Source organism: Castanea sativa, chromosome 6 (genome assembly GCF_040712315.1).
Source record: "Castanea sativa cultivar Marrone di Chiusa Pesio chromosome 6, ASM4071231v1".
Taxonomy (NCBI): Eukaryota; Viridiplantae; Streptophyta; class Magnoliopsida; order Fagales; family Fagaceae; genus Castanea; species Castanea sativa.
This window is the reverse complement of record NC_134018.1, coordinates 2,627,501-2,638,781: the sequence shown is the minus strand read 5'-3', so window position 1 is coordinate 2,638,781 and position 11,281 is coordinate 2,627,501. Positions and strand designations below refer to the sequence as shown.

Here is an 11,281-nt window from a genome sequence, read left to right as displayed (position 1 = left end):
TAATAAGATTTTATTTAGCAAAGACTTTTGCTACAATTTTATGACATCCTTTTATTTTATATTTAATAGTGTTGTTACATGTGAAGTCCTGAGTTTCAATTACATTAGGCGGCTTAATTTTTAGACTTAACTTTAATTAATAATCTAGACATGCCTATTTTTCTCAATTTTCATATTTATTTTATGACTTTTCACACTTTTTTTTATATTTATGTACTTTATTAATTTTTTATATAACTATGTGATTCAACCGGTGACTCACTAACTAAACTAGTGACATAATGAACTGACTCTTAGACCGGGTTAACGTTTAGTCTGAGTTTAATAATTATGCCTGAAGCATTTTGAAGACAACAATACAATTTAAGTATACCGTCAGTCTTGCGCATCATGAGCTCAAGAGGTTCATATGCCTGATACAAATTATATAACACAATTACAACAGTGAAGACAGAGGCCGCAATGCAGGGGTAGAATAAACCCTGATGCTTTGGTTATTTGAGGAAAGAGGAATATCTTGTCTGGTTTGGCACTTGAAAAGCCTTGAGACGTTGGCACCCTATCACTCTATCAGTAATACCTATAGAAATATAAATAATAAATGAAATGGTATAAACAATGCAAAAAAGGAAAAAATTGATTACAATATGTGGAAGGCTGAAATTCAGACTTACAAATTATAATTTGTAGGCAAGTCAAACTTTAGCACTCAAATTTGTTACTTACACAAACGATAAACAAATTTGGTTGACTGAATAATAAGGCTACTAAAAGAATTGTCTGCAAGCTGTAAATTTTAAACTGCAACAAACAATAGTATTAATTAGTATTGTAAAAATAAGTTCGATTCCTCAATAATGTTAGAAATGAAAGAAACACTTTGATTATTGACATCTAAAAGTACAAATTAACTCCCTGCAGCCTTGCAGAATTATCAGTAAACTCTCCTGATCAATTTTTTTTTCCTGCCAAAGATTCAAAAGCTTTATGTTTCGTAGAAAAGTGACAATGGTTGATGTTTCATGAGTCCCAATATTTCACTAAAGCAACCTCTAACCCATAGAATTTATCACAGTGAAGGCTAATTTATACAAGCATCTTTTTCGATATTAAAGTGGCTCCCAAATCCCAGTAGTTCCATATTTTTCCAGTTTATGCATCCTGGAATAACGAAGAAAGACTCGTACTGTGGTAAATATCCCAGTATTATGTCTACAGAATTTTTGATTAGTTTCAAACTAATTGTTACAATAGAAGCCATTTAGTTAGAAGAGTAACATGAGAAAGAGGAAAAAAACAGGGAAGATTGAAAGGTTACAATAACCATTTGGTCAAGTTTCTTTCATCTAATTAAATTCTTCATTAGGTAGCAGCAAAGGGTTTTTTAAACAAAAAAGTTTCAATTTCAAGTATGAAAAGTCTTTGGTAATATGGTAAATGTAATTTGCCTAATGGTTAAGTGGGAGGGGTGTACAAGTAATTATATCAATGCCGTGAGATTAGTACTAGAGAAGAAGAGAAAGAAACCTTCTAATTGATTATTGATGAAGTTAACTGTTTTTCTTTAAATTTTTTTTTAAAACTCAGAATTTATAGATTTTTCTATTGTAGTTTTTTTCCCCCCTGCTATTTAGTTCGGTATTTGTATGAACCATGGCTATAAAAATAATATAGCTGATGATTTCAAAATGTTTTCCCTCTTTTTTTTCTTTTTTTTTATTTGTTTGCCCAACTCAAGGCATTTAAATCTTAATAAATGAAATTTTTTTTTTAGTCAAATTTCATTGTTTCATCACATTCTCTTCATTCTAGTACTTACAAATGATTTCCTTTCATTGAAATGCTTAAATGTGTTTGAGATTGGGGTCTTGGTATTTGGTTGCGAGAATGGAAAGGTTGAGGAAGTGTTTGGGAGAAATAAGATGCATTAATTTATGTAATTTTAAGATATGAAAGTATTTTATAATTTAAATTCTTATTTATAGATTTCAAAATTATTTAATCAATTTAAAAAATAAAGTCTACTTTTTATAATAAATATTATAATATGTTATAATCTCCTAGAAATGTTAAAAAACTAGGTAGTTCCAACATAAAAATTCTAGACTAGTAAAACAATTCAACTCACTGTTTGGAAACCAATTCTAGGGAATTAAGAAGATCGAGTTTTAAAGCATTCAACAATATTGTGTGAAAACATAAATATTATACAACAAAACAAGTATTATATAAAAGTCTTTAAAAGCATTAAAAAAATTATTTCAAATAAAATTACAAATTATTTGTGCATCACATGGAACATTATTTAGTTGTTATAATAGAAGCTATTTAGTTAGAAGTACTATCATGAGAAAAAAAAAAAAAAAATATATATATATATATATATATATATATAAAATAAAATAAAATAAAAAATGGGGGAGGGGGGAGATTAAAAGGTTACAATGACCATTTTGGAAAGTTTCTTTTATCTAAATTCTTCATTATGTTGCTGCAAAAGGGTAGGAAGAAAATAGTTTCAATTGCAAGTATGAAAACCTTTGGTAATATGTAATTAATGTAATTGCCTAATGGCTAAGTGGGAGGACTGTACCTGTAATTTCATCAAAGCAGTGAAGGCACTTTGGTCTCCATGAATCAACTTCGTAGACGTTCCAACAATTCTGGATCACCAAGATTGTATCCTTTATAGCTTTCACCTTTAGTCCTATACCAGAAATTGACACGAGGAATATCTTTGACTTTCCCAAAATCAAGGCCTCCATCTGGTTGCAAACTAAGGGCGAATTCATTTGGCATCTCATAAAATATCAGATCTTTGAGGCTTTTTAGATAGTGGATGCTAGAGGGCACTTCCTTTAGTTGTGGAGAGGGTCCAATTCGAAGCTCTTCAAGAAGAGGTAGGAACCTTCGTCTATCAGCAACCTATTCAATCCTTTCAAATTTCGAAGCCCAACGCATTTAAGTTTTTTGAAGCCTCCACCTTCAAAATGTAATTGCTCACCTTCATATCCATCATAAAGCCAAAGATCCATCAAATTAGGTAGAGTTTGAAGGACCTTCAATGGATCATCAATTAATTTTGACCAAAAAAATCCAACTCTAACTACACCCATGAGTTTGGCAATCCATTCCGGAAACTTTTCTAATCGCCCACATAGGGCGACAGATTGTAGGAGGGGCGGAGGAGAAGACATCGATTGTAATTCAAGAACTTCCTCCTCACTTGTTGCATAGATTCTCAAAGACTGAAGGTTGCTCATTTTCTCTAACGCAGTGCAGAAAACCATCCCATTCTCTCTCTTCAATTTAGAGATTTGTAACTTCCTCAATTGTCTTAAACTTCCCAATTCTACAATAAGGGCATGGTTGTCGACTTCAATCTTAAAAAGCTTCTGCAAGGATTGTAAACATCCAATGCCATTGTGTATCTTTACTGCTGGTCGAAAGTCAGTACTATATTCAATATCATTGTTTACAGTGTAGGCCACAAGATATCGTAACTTACGAAGCCCACTGATCTCTGTTGGTAGTTCAGATACAAGGGAACGTTTCAAATCCAAAGTCTCTAGGTTGTGTAGCTTACCTATAGACTTCGGAAGGATCTGTACTTTTGTATCTCTTAGGCTTAAGTACCTTAGATGGAATAGGTTTCCCACTTCTTTAGGAATGTAGTCTATAGGAGCACCTTCACAATCCATTGTTTTCATGAGCTTGAAATTTGCAAAAGAATTAGCAAGGAATGAATTGGGCACTTCATCTACCCCTGAAATAAGAATAGTACGAGTTTGGGAACTAGTAATACTCTTCAAAGAGGTATTTACATTTTTTTGAATTGAGAGACGTCGAGCAATTCGATCAAAATTTGTGTATTCTTGCATTGAGATCAAACTGAAACTCAACTCCTCTGACCTAGAAAGAATGACCTCACGCAACATATCATGGACTCGACAACTTCTAAATCTACCAACATCATCACTCCATGCCACTTGAACCAAACTTCTGCGAATGAGCTGGTTCAAATAGCTTTGTGCAACATCTTCCAATGTTATCCCTTTCTTTTCTTTTACAAAACCCTCTGCTATCCATAGTCGAATTAGTCTTGCACAATTAATAGAATAGTCTTCTGGAAACATGCCAAAATATAAGAAACAAGCTTTGAGGTTATAAGGTAGATCATGATAACTGAGGGATAAAATTTTGGTAATAATTTTGAGATGGGGATTAGTTTCTAGCTCTGAGCTAAGACTATTATGCAATTTGCACCACTCATAGAGAATCTTGTCTTTGGTTGACAAAAGACCCCCTATAGCCACTATTGCTAGTGGTAACCCTCCGCATCTCTCAACAATGGCCCGTGATAACTCAGTAAAAGTAGGAGGACATTTCCCCCCATTACGTTGGAAAACCTTTTTGCAGAAAAGCTCCAAGGCCTTTTCTAAAGAAAGAGGTGGTAGCTTGTACACATGATAATATGGAGATTCCTTGTTTGAAGGAGCAACGTCCTCACTTCTAGTTGTGATTACTATTCTACTACCCTTGTTGTTCTTTGGGAAAGCATATTTTACATGTTCCCAAAATTCTACAACCCATAAATCATCAAAAATTACTACATACCTCAATTCATCTAGATATTGCTTCAATTTCTCAATTAGTGATGTCTCTTTCATTGTGTCAATTTCCTTAGGATAAAACTCCTTCCTTGCCTTGTAGACTTGCTTTATTATCTCTCTTAATAGCTCCTCCATCTTATATGATTGTGACACAGTGATCCAAGCACGACAATCAAAGTGTGCCACCACAATCTCATTGTCGTACACTTTTTTAATGAGAGTAGTCTTGCCAAGGCCACCAATGCCAACCACTGATATCACCATGCAATTAGATGGTCCTTCTACCAACCACTCTATCAATTTGTCTCTGGAAGACTCAAAGCCCACAACCTCTGCTTCCTCAATGAAAAGGGATGCCACTCGAGGGTCATGCCATGTATCATGTTTGGCATCATTTCTTGGTCCTTGCTCCAAGCTACTGAAGCCATATCTTTCACCTCTCTCCCTGATAACCTTGAGATCGTTGTTGATATCTTGAATCTTAGATGCAATCGCATGTCTTGGTTTCAGTTTTATGATAAAGTGAAAAACCTTCAACAGTACATGGAACTGCCGCCTTCGCCCTTGAGGATGTTTTGCTAGATGAAGTATGTATTCGTCAATGACATCATCTATACGATAAGCCTTTTCCCTCACCTGTTTGACCCATATTTTTGTAACATTGCTCATGTCTACCCTTTCAGCTCTTCCATCGGCATCCTTGAGGAAGGACTGAATGCTTTCAAGTTCATCTTTGATGTTAGCTACTTTGTCATGAATGCCCTCAAACAGTGCTGCTTCTCGGGCTAACAATGGGATCATATTCTGTATAAGTAGACTAACTGCACTTTCTGCCATTTCTCCTCCCTTACTTGATGATTTGGCTACACTACTTTAGCTATGATAATTGATATGGCTACAGGTGATTGAATGGTTCTATTCTTTGAGCACTCTGAAGGGTTGTTGATTTATGTTCAATGGGTTTAGATAACAGAGGGGCTAAGTCCTTGGGAGACTATGGACGACACGAATATGCAGATGGAGAAGAAGAAATGTAAAAATGCGGTAACGGAATTTCTAGGAAACGTGGGTTTTGAATTAGAGGTCGTGGATGATGTTGGTATTGGTTTTGAAGAAAAACATTGTAGGTGTTGAACTTCACAGATTGAGGGTAAGGATGGTGATGATGATTCGGTGAATTGATTAAAAATGTGAAAAGAAAGAGCTCGGAGAAGTGGGTCTGGGTCTGGCAATGGGAAAACTGAGTAAGAAGAAAGAGCTAAGGTACTGTTGTTAAGGGAAATGGAATAGCAACCTAGAATATCGGTGTTGCTCCAATTACTTCTAGTTGCATCAAAGAAATTGCACTATTAGAGTCAAGGATACAGCAAACTAGGAGAAAGCAAGAGATGCTAGACTTGCAGGAATTGCTGAGAGAACAGGTAATCTGTTTTGGGATTGTAAAGGAGGAACCCCATGTTTTTTTTATAGAAGAAAAGCAGAAGATCTGGATACAAGATTCTAAGAGGACCTTCTTAATTATATTGTTATTGTAATTGGTATTGTTTTTTAGTTTAGACATGGTGTTGGGGATGGCTTTCTGGATTTATCTGTACATATGTTTTCATATTTAAAGCAATATTTGTTTAGGAACTCACTTACTGAGCTCAAGTATATATGATTTTGCTCTCTACATGGATTTCTATTTGGTAATCCCTTTGTAAGTTAATCTCTTACTACGAGTTAGCTGTCAGAAATGAAAATGATGGTGTTTAATCTGCTGATGAATGGTGTGTAAAGAACATATCCTTTTTATTGCTCACTTTGGCCGTTTTATTCTCCTCTGTTTACGGGTACTAGTCTTATCATATGTGCTTTGTGTGTGCGGATGAAGCTTTTTTTTTATTTTTTCATTTTAGTATCATAATTTTTTATTCATCTAAATTTAAGATTGACACATTTTCCCACTAATATTATGCATTTAGAACTACTAATACAACCAGAAGTGTTATGAGGTTAACTCCAAAAAATGAACTCGAAAATTGAAATCATGTGTTATGATCCTAGTGTTCCACATGTATTGAGTATAAACTTAACCGTGTGTTTATAAGCTCTTGGACACCTTCTCTTTGCAAATTGGTTTTCGAGGGTGAGTTCTACCCATGAGTTCCTAACAATGTGTCCGTGTGTGGATTTGTTCATTTTTTTAATTAGTCTCATGACATTCCTAGTTATATTAGTGGTTCTAATTAAATAGGTAAAATTAATGGGAAAATGTGTAAACCTTACATTTGGACGAATGAAAAATTATAACACTAAATAAATAATAAATAATAAAAAGGTCTCATGGAATGCATTAAGCACATGTTATGAGTCTAGTATTCCATTATCATCATTCATTATATCTGTTACTTGTAACTTGATTGTTAATTGTTTCATTTTGGAAAAATTAGTACAATTAGAAATATATTTTTTAGAACATTAGTCAAAATAAATTTATTTTGAAGGTTTGAATTTTTTTTTTATTGTAAGTTGTGTGGTTGCTTCCTCAATAACAAAAATTAAAAATTAAACTGTCTAGTACATTTTCAATAACAAAACAAGTCCAAAAATTAAATCACAACGCCAAAGCATAAAATACAAATAACCCCCTAATAAATAAATAAAACACAACGCCAAAGCATAAAACACAAATAACCCCCTAATAAATAAATAAATAATTCAAAGCTCTTTGGCAATTCTATCACATAATCCGAGATTGTAAAATATCGTTTTATAAATATAGATTTAAGGATAATGAGAGATATATATGAATTGTAGATTTAACATAAGAAAATCATTGCAGAAGTTAATGACTGCATGAGATTGACAAAAACATAATTGAATTGCAAACAAAAAAATTTTAAAATTTTAAAAAAGAAAAAGAAATATGAATAAATTGCAAACAAAGAAACTTAAAATTGAAAGAAAAAAAAAATTTATAGTTAATTAAATGAAGAAATTGAACAGTAAACAAACGAAAAAATAAGTACCTAAAAGTTGAGAATTATAAACAAAATTGATTTTAATATGAGATGACAAAAAAGAATGAGCACTAAAAAAAAATACTCGTGCTTATGCATGACAGAGAAAGAGAGGGAGGTAATTTTTTGGATAGTGCCTAAATTTAAGGGATATGAATGAGAAATTATAGTAATCGAGAAAAGAGATAAAAGTGGAGAGACATGTAGAATGAAGTAACTATTTGTTATTAAGAGTATAACGTTAGCGGGAAAGTGGGAGTAGATATGTTCAAGAGCACAAAGAGGGAAAAAAACTGTATGTGACTCTTCGGGTGGGTTTGGATAGAGAGGTTGGTGTCTGCGTTTGGGATTTTCACGTTTCAAACCCTTTTTTTTTTCCTTTTTTTCTTCCTGCGCACAGATTTCAAGACATGGCGCACTGTTTACCACTGTGTGTGAACAGTAACCACACAATGGTTCACTGTTTATACACTTTTCAGCTTTTTTTAATTAAAAATGGGACCCGCAGCACTATTCACACATTTAAAAATTATTTTGTTACAGTATTTTCAGTTTTCAGTTTTCAGCTGTATTCAAACAAACCCTTCTTCTTCTTCTCTCTTTTTTTTTTTTTAATTTTTTTTTTACCGTAACTGCCTTCTTTATAAAAGAAAAACATTTTTTGGTAATTTTATTTTTATAAAAAAAGTTTAAATTTGAATTTGAATGAGAAACGTGAAGGAGAATTTTTTTAAAACAAAATTACCTAAAATTTAGCAGTTTTTTTTTCTTTTTATACAAGATAGAAATTTTACACTCGCCTAATCTAAGTGTATATGTGTGTGAAGCTCCCTCCTAGAGACTCGAACCCCGGCCCTTCCCCCCCCACACCTCAATAGCACTTATACTTATAGAGTGACCATCGCACTAAGGGTGTGGGTAATTAAGAGTTTTTAAATTTATGAGCTGTTTTATTTTCTTAAAAAATTTTGTTTTATTTTCAAATTTGAATTTGGCAAAGAAACATGAAAGAGGGAGAAAATGAAAAAAAAATGATTTTTTAAATTTATCTAAAATTTAGGAGTTTTAAAATTTGCAATTTTATATGTTCTATTATTTAAAATTTCTAAACAGGAGAATTTGAATGTATTTTGGTTATCAAAAAGTAGGAATCTAAACGTAGGAAACCCCTTAAATATAGTATATATTTTCGCTCCGTTTGTTTTAAAATAAAATATTTTTGATATGTAAAATATTTTTAGGTGTTTGGTATGACAAATAAAATTTTTCAAGTAAACCACCAAAACTGATGACTCAACATTGAAGCTACTAGTTCCATAGGTCTGGTGACCAGACCACAGGAAACGAAAGTAAAAGTGGTGACTTCGACGACTAGATTGCCAACGATCACTGTTGGATCAATATCTTAAATTTTAAGAAATTGAAGGAAAAATCAAATTTAAGTTGTCAGAAGGAGGAAGCAATCACACAACTTACAATAAAAATAAAATTAAATAATTTCTAACCTTAAAAAAAACATTTAATTTGATAAATGTTCTAAAATATATATATTTCTAATTGTACTATTTTTTCCAAAATAAAACAATTGACAATCAAATTACAAGCAACAAATAAAATGGATGGTGATTATGGAATACTAGCCTCATCACACATACTCGCGCGTGCAATAAAACTCTATTTTCTTTTCTTTTTTTTGGTTTAGTGTTGTAGTTTTTCATTAATACCAATTTAAGTTTTACACGTTTTTCCACTAACATTACGCATTTAAAAACCACTAATACAACTAGGAATGTCATGAGGCTAGCTTAAAAAAATGAACAAATCCACACACAAACATATGCTTTCAATTTTCGATGTTCATTTTTTGGAGTTAGCCTCATAACACTCTAGCAATATTAGTAGTTCTACATGCATAACATTAGTGGAAAAACTTGTAAATCTTTAATTGGGATGAATGAAAAATTATGACTCTAAAAAAAAGTCTCCATGCATGTAATGAGGCTAGTATGATATTGTGATCTATAAGATCTTAAATTTAAGTGTCATCATCAAAATTTTGGCCAGTTTGTGGAATGAGGGATATATCATGCGCTGAATTTAAGCCTCATTATCAAAATCTATAGGTTTATATTGTACTAGCATTATAAGATTTATATTGCAAACTAAAAAAATGTGTACAAATCCATAATGTAAACCTTACATTGCTAGTACAATTTAAATTAAGAATTTTCCTATCAGGTACTCCACAAGTTTGGAGGCTCAACTTGAAAACTTAACAAGAGAAAGAGATAAGGAGCCTATCAATGGTCTTTAGAAGTACAAATCACCAAGACCTTTTTGTAACAGGTCCTTTAGAGCATTCACAATAAGGTTGCTAAAATGACTATTTAGTCATTTTAGCAACCAAAACACCAAAAACACACACTACAGCAAAGAAGGTAAAGCTAAAAATTGTTGAGTGATTGCTATAGTGAGCTGTTATCTCTAGCAGCTCATTGTAGTTGGAATTTATTAACAAAAAATATTTTTTTATTCCCCACACGCTCACTTCTCACTCCACACACATATTTTTTTTCTTTTCTCTCTTTTCTTTTCTTTCTCCTTTCTCACTTCTCCTCTTGGTTCCGCCTTTAGCCCATGTGAAATCGGATTGTGGACATTGGCGTTGAGGTGAGATCGGATTTGTGGACATCGGCATGGAGATTAGATTCATGTGTTTGGGTTGCCGATTTTGTGATTTGTGAGGTGTTGCCATGTTCGGATTCGTGCATTTGGGTTGGTCGTGCTCAATGGGGTGGCCATGGGTCTCTTCAATATCTTGTAGTTCAATTGGTTCATAGGTCGTGGGTGACTATGCTTCGATGGGTCCGATTGGTTCGTGGGTCAATTTGGCTGGTTGGGTCGTGGGTCACAATGACTGTGCATCGATCAGTGGCGGCTCTAGCAATTTTTTTCAGAGTGTTCCTTAAGAAACGTAAATTACACAATCTAATAAAAGAGATTGATCTTGGACTTTTTTCCTAGGATCTATTGGGTATTTGGGCTTGCTATGTTATAATTTTTTTTTTTTTTTAGATTTTAGTTCAAAATTTTTTTTTTTTGGCTTCGTTTTTTCTTGAAAGCCCAATATATCGTTAAGTAGAATAAATTATGAAGCAAAGTTTAATTTTATTAGTATAAAAAAAACTGAGAGTGTTCTCAATTTTTTTTTAAAGGTAGACAAATATAAAATTTTAAATTATTATACATATAAAAAAAAATTTCAGGTCAGGGTGGTCATAGGACCACTCTGACCTTCAAGTACCGCTGCCCCTGGCATCGATGGCTCAATTTGTTTGATTTCTATTAAGTTATGTTGTGTTTCAAGTTGTGGTTGAGAAGTGGAAGAGGAAGGTTGGTGGTGGCTGGATTGTAGGTTTGTTTTGTTCTTTTTTCTATGGTTGGTGGTCGTGGGTTGAGAAGTGGAAAAGAAACGTTGTTGGTGGCTGGATTTCTTTTTTTTTTTTTTTTGGCGGTTTGTGGTTGTGGCTAGTGGGGCGACGATGGAGGTGGTGGAGGTGGTTGTTGCTGTTGTGTGTTGGTTTTTGTGGTGGATGTATATTATTATCTTATTGAGTTGTTTATATTATTTTAAACGAGTGGCTAAAAAAATAGTATCTTTGATGT

General features: G+C 33.0%; 1 pseudogene; it reads right to left on the bottom strand.

The window, feature by feature from the left end:
* Window positions 1-2,637: 2,637 nt before the first annotated feature.
* Window positions 2,638-5,450, bottom strand: LOC142639004 (disease resistance protein RPM1-like; annotated as a pseudogene).
* Window positions 5,451-11,281: the final 5,831 nt, after the last annotated feature.